The sequence below is a fragment of the Schistocerca cancellata genome, chromosome 7 (genome assembly GCF_023864275.1).
Source record: "Schistocerca cancellata isolate TAMUIC-IGC-003103 chromosome 7, iqSchCanc2.1, whole genome shotgun sequence".
In the NCBI taxonomy this organism is placed as follows: Eukaryota; Metazoa; Arthropoda; class Insecta; order Orthoptera; family Acrididae; genus Schistocerca; species Schistocerca cancellata.
Window position 1 is genome coordinate 298,170,642 of NC_064632.1, and position 5,897 is coordinate 298,176,538.

General features: G+C 57.4%; 2 non-coding genes across 2 annotated transcripts; both read right to left on the reverse strand.

Annotated features, from left to right (window-relative positions):
- Window positions 1-1,861: 1,861 nt before the first annotated feature.
- On the reverse strand, window positions 1,862-2,016 carry LOC126093200 (5.8S ribosomal RNA). Its single transcript, XR_007521404.1, has one exon. It is a non-coding gene; the product is annotated as a 5.8S ribosomal RNA (ribosomal RNA).
- Window positions 2,017-2,367: 351 nt separating this feature from the next.
- Window positions 2,368-4,240, reverse strand: LOC126093632 (small subunit ribosomal RNA). Its single transcript, XR_007521758.1, has one exon. It is a non-coding gene; the product is annotated as a small subunit ribosomal RNA (ribosomal RNA).
- Between the last annotated feature and the right edge of the window lie 1,657 nt (window positions 4,241-5,897).

Here is a 5,897-nt window from a genome sequence, read left to right on the forward strand (position 1 = left end):
GACTGACGGTCGAGTATAGGCACGACGCTTCAGCGCCATTCATTTTCAGGGCTAGTTGCTTCGGCACGTGAGTTGTTACACACTCCTTAGTGGATTCCGACTTCCATGGCCACCGTCCTGCTGTCTTAAGCAACCAACGCCTTTCATGGTTTCCCATGAGCGTCGATTCGGGCGCCTTACCTCGGCGTTTGGATCATCCCACAGCGCCAGTTCTGCTTACCAAAAGTGGCCCACTTGGCACTCCGATCCGAGTCGTTTGCTCGCGGCTTCAGCATATCAAGCAAGCCGGAGATCTCACCCATTTAAAGTTTGAGAAAAGGTTGAGGTCGTTTCGGCCCCAAGGCCTCTAATCATTCGCTTTACCGGATGAGACTCGTACGAGCACCAGCTATCCTGAGGGAAACTTCGGAGGGAACCAGCTACTAGATGGTTCGATTAGTCTTTCGCCCCTATACCCAGCTCCGACGATGGATTTGCACGTCAGAATCGCTACGGACCTCCATCAGGGTTTCCCCTGACTTCGTCCTGGCCAGGCATAGTTCACCATATTTCGGGTCCCAACGTGTACGCTCTAGGTGCGCCGCACCTCGCAATGAGGGCGAGACGCCCCGGGAGTGCGGAGGCCGCCGCCCCGTGAAGGGCGGGGAAGCCCCATCCTCCCCCGGCCCCCGCAAGGCGAGACCTTCACTTTCATTACGCCTTTAGGTTTCGTACAGCCCAATGACTCGCGCACATGTTAGACTCCTTGGTCCGTGTTTCAAGAGAGGTCGTGAAATTGACCAAAGCTGAAGCGCCGCTGACGGGAGCGATTATTCCGCCCGAGAGCATCCCGAGCCAACAGCGGCGCGGGTCCGGGGCCGGGCCAGGTAGGTCCGTCATCCGGGAAGAACCGCGCGCGCTTGCCGGGAGCCCGAGCGCCCAAACGGGCAATCGACTCCTCCAGATATACCGCCGAGCAGCCAGCCAGGACACCGGGCCTCTGCGCAGCCTGTCACCGCGTGCCTCGGTTCGCGTTTGTTGGGCACACGGGCTGTAGGCCGGCACCCAGCGGGTCGCGACGTCCTACTAGGGGAGAAGTGCGGCCCACCGCACACCGGAACGGCCCCACCCCGCGGCGAGTGGAAAGGCAGCCGGACACGACCCCGCCGCGGATTGCGGCCAGCCCCATCTGCCGAGGGCGGGAGCCAGTGGCCGGATGGGCGTGAATCTCACCCGTTCGACCTTTCGGACGTCTCACGTTTACCCCAGAACGGTTTCACGTACTTTTGAACTCTCTCTTCAAAGTTCTTTTCAACTTTCCCTGACGGTACTTGTTCGCTATCGGTCTCGTGGTCATATTTAGTCTCAGATGGAGTTTACCACCCACTTGGAGCTGCACTCTCAAGCAACCCGACTCGAAGGAGAGTTCCCGCCGACGATCGCACCGGCCGCTACAGGCCTGGCACCCTCTACGGTCCGTAGCCTCATTCAAGTTGGACTTGGGCTCGGCGCGAGGCGTCGGGGTAGTGGACCCTCCCAAACATCACATGCCACGACAGGCGGCAGCCTGCGGGGTTCGGTGCTGGATCCTTCCCTGTTCGCTCGCCGCTACTGGGGGAATCCTTGTTAGTTTCTTTTCCTCCGCTTAGTAATATGCTTAAATTCAGCGGGTAGTCTCGCCTGCTCTGAGGTCGTTGTACGAGGTGTCGCACGCCACACCGCCAGCCGGCTGTGCACGCTACCGAGAAAGTACCGGTATGCGAACCGCCAGGCGACGGGCGCACATCGCACGTTTCAGGAGACGCGGCCGGCCCCACAGGCGGCCACGACACTCCCAGGTCTCCGAAGCGGGACAAACGCCGCGCGCTTCAGTATACGTAGCCGACCCTCAGCCAGACGTGGCCCGGGAACGGAATCCATGGACCGCAATGTGCGTTCGAAACGTCGATGTTCATGTGTCCTGCAGTTCACATGTCGACGCGCAATTTGCTGCGTTCTTCATCGACCCACGAGCCGAGTGATCCACCGTCCTGGGTGATCTTTTTCATTTAGTTTCCACTGTCTCTTTCAAGACAGTTGCATAGGCGGGACTGAGGCGTTTGATGGCCCCTGTTCCAGCGTTCCTGTGTCCAACGGCCTCACGGCCGATGGGCGTCGTACGGCTCCACACCGGAGCGGACAGGCACTCGGGCGAAAGTCATTCAAAACCGGCGCCAGGCGCCAGGTGCCGCAGGCCAGCCGCTCCAGAGCTTCAGCGCTCGTACCACACAACATTTCCATTAGTTTTGAGAGGCAGGCGTGGTTCCGCACGCGGCGCACGGCTGCTGCCGTACAGACAGCGTGTTGCGCGACACGACACGCACATCGAAAGACATGCAGTCTAGTCGGTAATGATCCTTCCGCAGGTTCACCTACGGAAACCTTGTTACGACTTTTACTTCCTCTAAATGATCAAGTTTGGTCATCTTTCCGGTAGCATCGGCAACGACAGAGTCGATGCCGCGTACCAGTCCGAAGACCTCACTAAATCATTCAATCGGTAGTAGCGACGGGCGGTGTGTACAAAGGGCAGGGACGTAATCAACGCGAGCTTATGACTCGCGCTTACTGGGAATTCCTCGTTCATGGGGAACAATTGCAAGCCCCAATCCCTAGCACGAAGGAGGTTCAGCGGGTTACCCCGACCTTTCGGCCTAGGAAGACACGCTGATTCCTTCAGTGTAGCGCGCGTGCGGCCCAGAACATCTAAGGGCATCACAGACCTGTTATTGCTCAATCTCGTGCGGCTAGAAGCCGCCTGTCCCTCTAAGAAGAAAAGTAATCGCTGACAGCACGAAGGATGTCACGCGACTAGTTAGCAGGCTAGAGTCTCGTTCGTTATCGGAATTAACCAGACAAATCGCTCCACCAACTAAGAACGGCCATGCACCACCACCCACCGAATCAAGAAAGAGCTATCAATCTGTCAATCCTTCCGGTGTCCGGGCCTGGTGAGGTTTCCCGTGTTGAGTCAAATTAAGCCGCAGGCTCCACTCCTGGTGGTGCCCTTCCGTCAATTCCTTTAAGTTTCAGCTTTGCAACCATACTTCCCCCGGAACCCAAAAGCTTTGGTTTCCCGGAGGCTGCCCGCCGAGTCATCATGGTTAGAACTAGGGTGGTATCTGATCGCCTTCGAACCTCTAACTTTCGTTCTTGATTAATGAAAACATACTTGGCAAATGCTTTCGCTTCTGTTCGTCTTACGACGATTCAAGAATTTCACCTCTAACGTCGCAATACGAATGCCCCCACTTGTCCCTATTAATCATTACCTCGGGTTCTGAAAACCAACAAAATAGAACCGAGATCCTATTCCATTATTCCATGCACACAGTATTCAGGCGGGCTTGCCTGCTTTAAGCACTCTAATATGTTCAAAGTAAACGTGCCGGCTCACCCAGACACTCAATAAAGAGCACCTTGGTAGGATTTCAACGGGGTTCGCCTCGGGACGCACGAACACGCACGAGGCGGTCGCACGCCTTCGGCTCGTCCCACCGGCATGACGTCCCACGATACATGCCAGTTAAACACCGACGGGCGGTGAACCAACAGCGTGGGACACAAATCCAACTACGAGCTTTTTAACCGCAACAACTTTAATATACGCTATTGGAGCTGGAATTACCGCGGCTGCTGGCACCAGACTTGCCCTCCAATAGATACTCGTTCAAGGATTTAAAGTGTACTCATTCCGATTACGGGGCCTCAGATGAGTCCCGTATCGTTATTTTTCGTCACTACCTCCCCGTGCCGGAAGTGGGTAATTTGCGCGCCTGCTGCCTTCCTTGGATGTGGTAGCCGTTTCTCAGGCTCCCTCTCCGGAATCGAACCCTGATTCCCCGTTACCCGTTACAACCATGGTAGGCGCAGAACCTACCATCGACAGTTGATAAGGCAGACATTTGAAAGATGCGTCGCCGGTACGAGGACCGTGCGATCAGCCCAAAGTTATTCAGAGTCACCAAGGCAAACGGACCGGACGAGCCGACCGATTGGTTTTGATCTAATAAAAGCGTCCCTTCCATCTCTGGTCGGGACTCTGTTTGCATGTATTAGCTCTAGAATTACCACAGTTATCCAAGTAACGTGGGTACGATCTAAGGAACCATAACTGATTTAATGAGCCATTCGCGGTTTCACCTTAATGCGGCTTGTACTGAGACATGCATGGCTTAATCTTTGAGACAAGCATATGACTACTGGCAGGATCAACCAGGGAGCTGCGTCAACTAGAGCTGAGCAGCCGGCCGCCCGGGAGTGTGTCCCAGGGGCCCGCGCGAAAAGGCAAGCGTCCGCTCAATTATTCTGCAAACAGGAGGAGGCTGAGCTCCCCTGCACAATACACCTCGAAACCCTCTCATGTCCCGGCGGCGCGCAGCGCCGTCCTAAGTACTTGGTCGGGTTCGAGAGAGGCGCAATCGCCCGGAGTTAGGCGAGTAGACGCTTTAGGTGCGACCACCCGTGCTCCCAACTGAGCTTGCCGCTGCCGACAGAGGCCCGGGAGCGTGCTGTCGTGGCATTGCCGGCGGGAGACAACACGCGCCACCTACGGTGACCGGCAGCTCCAACGCCAGCGCCACAGAAGGGCAGAGGCCCCACGTGGGTGCCGAAGCGAACTCTCCCAGCACAGCGCACGTGCCAACACGTCCGCACAACTGCGATACAAACCACCAGCGAGAACCGCTGGGGCGACCGAGCAGCAGACGGCGTCGCGGCGCCGAGTGCCGGGCGGCGGCGCATCCTCAACGCACACAGTCCTCAGTCGGACCAGCACACTACAGATGTCCACCGCGCTTCGCACCGGCTCCGCGAGGACCCACTTTGGCCGCACGGCGCCGCGCGCAGAGTGCCCCGGCGCGCAGCTGCGCCGCCTGCCGTGACCGTCGGCCGGCGCGCCTGCCACTAGGCGCCCCCACCAGCCGGCTGTAGCGCGTGCGCCCACGCACCGCGTGCCAGCACCTCGGCCGGCCCCCCCTCACCGGCCGGGGACAGTCCCACCCACCCACAGCCGCGTATCGCTTCACACCCAGATCCACATTCACGTTCGTTGGTGTGGTGGGTATCGCTGACACAACCGCGTCGTAGCTGTACCGATCGTTGCCCTCACAGATGTACCTCCAGCAAGATCAACCGCACCACAACGGGTTACCAGTTGTTCACTTGCGTAACGTCACCAGTAAACGTACACGTCCATCCCCGTTTGCAAAGTCAACTATTATTGCATGCCTGCCTGTCAGGTGTCAAGACACACTACATCCGCTCACATCCACGAAACAAAATGTGCCCGACTAGAGGGCACGTGGAAGGTGCCCCCGTACGTATGCGATGTACATTGCGCGACCAACTGTCAACCGGCCTCTGTAGCATGTCGCAGATGTGGAACGCGGGGCACCGTGCTATCACATTGTGTGGGGAGAGACTACTACGTCTGCATACACGCGCCACTACATGAACAGACGGCTCATGCTGATCGCCATCCACTGCGTCCATTACTCCCACACGTCTCTATGGCGTACCACACTGCAATGCAGCTGTTATGGGGAGATGACACGTAGCTGTGTGCACAACATCTGGACGGTATGGTTCGCCGCGGTCTTTGTACGGTCACACATGTGCCACAATGTATCATTCAGTACCTAAGGACCGCTGTGCAGTACAGTGTGTGGGTTAGGCGTACATCGGCGGACAGTGGACACAGGACATACCACGACGTAGACTGAGTGCTTCGGCATGCGAATGCCTGTGAACAGTTGCGAAGGGCATTGAACACGCAAGCACCTGACCGACCAGCTTGCGAAGGCAGGGGGAAAGGGGGGGGGCGATGTACGTCCTGCTGGCGTCCACATTACAGTGTATAGCTGAGCATGTAAAAAGGA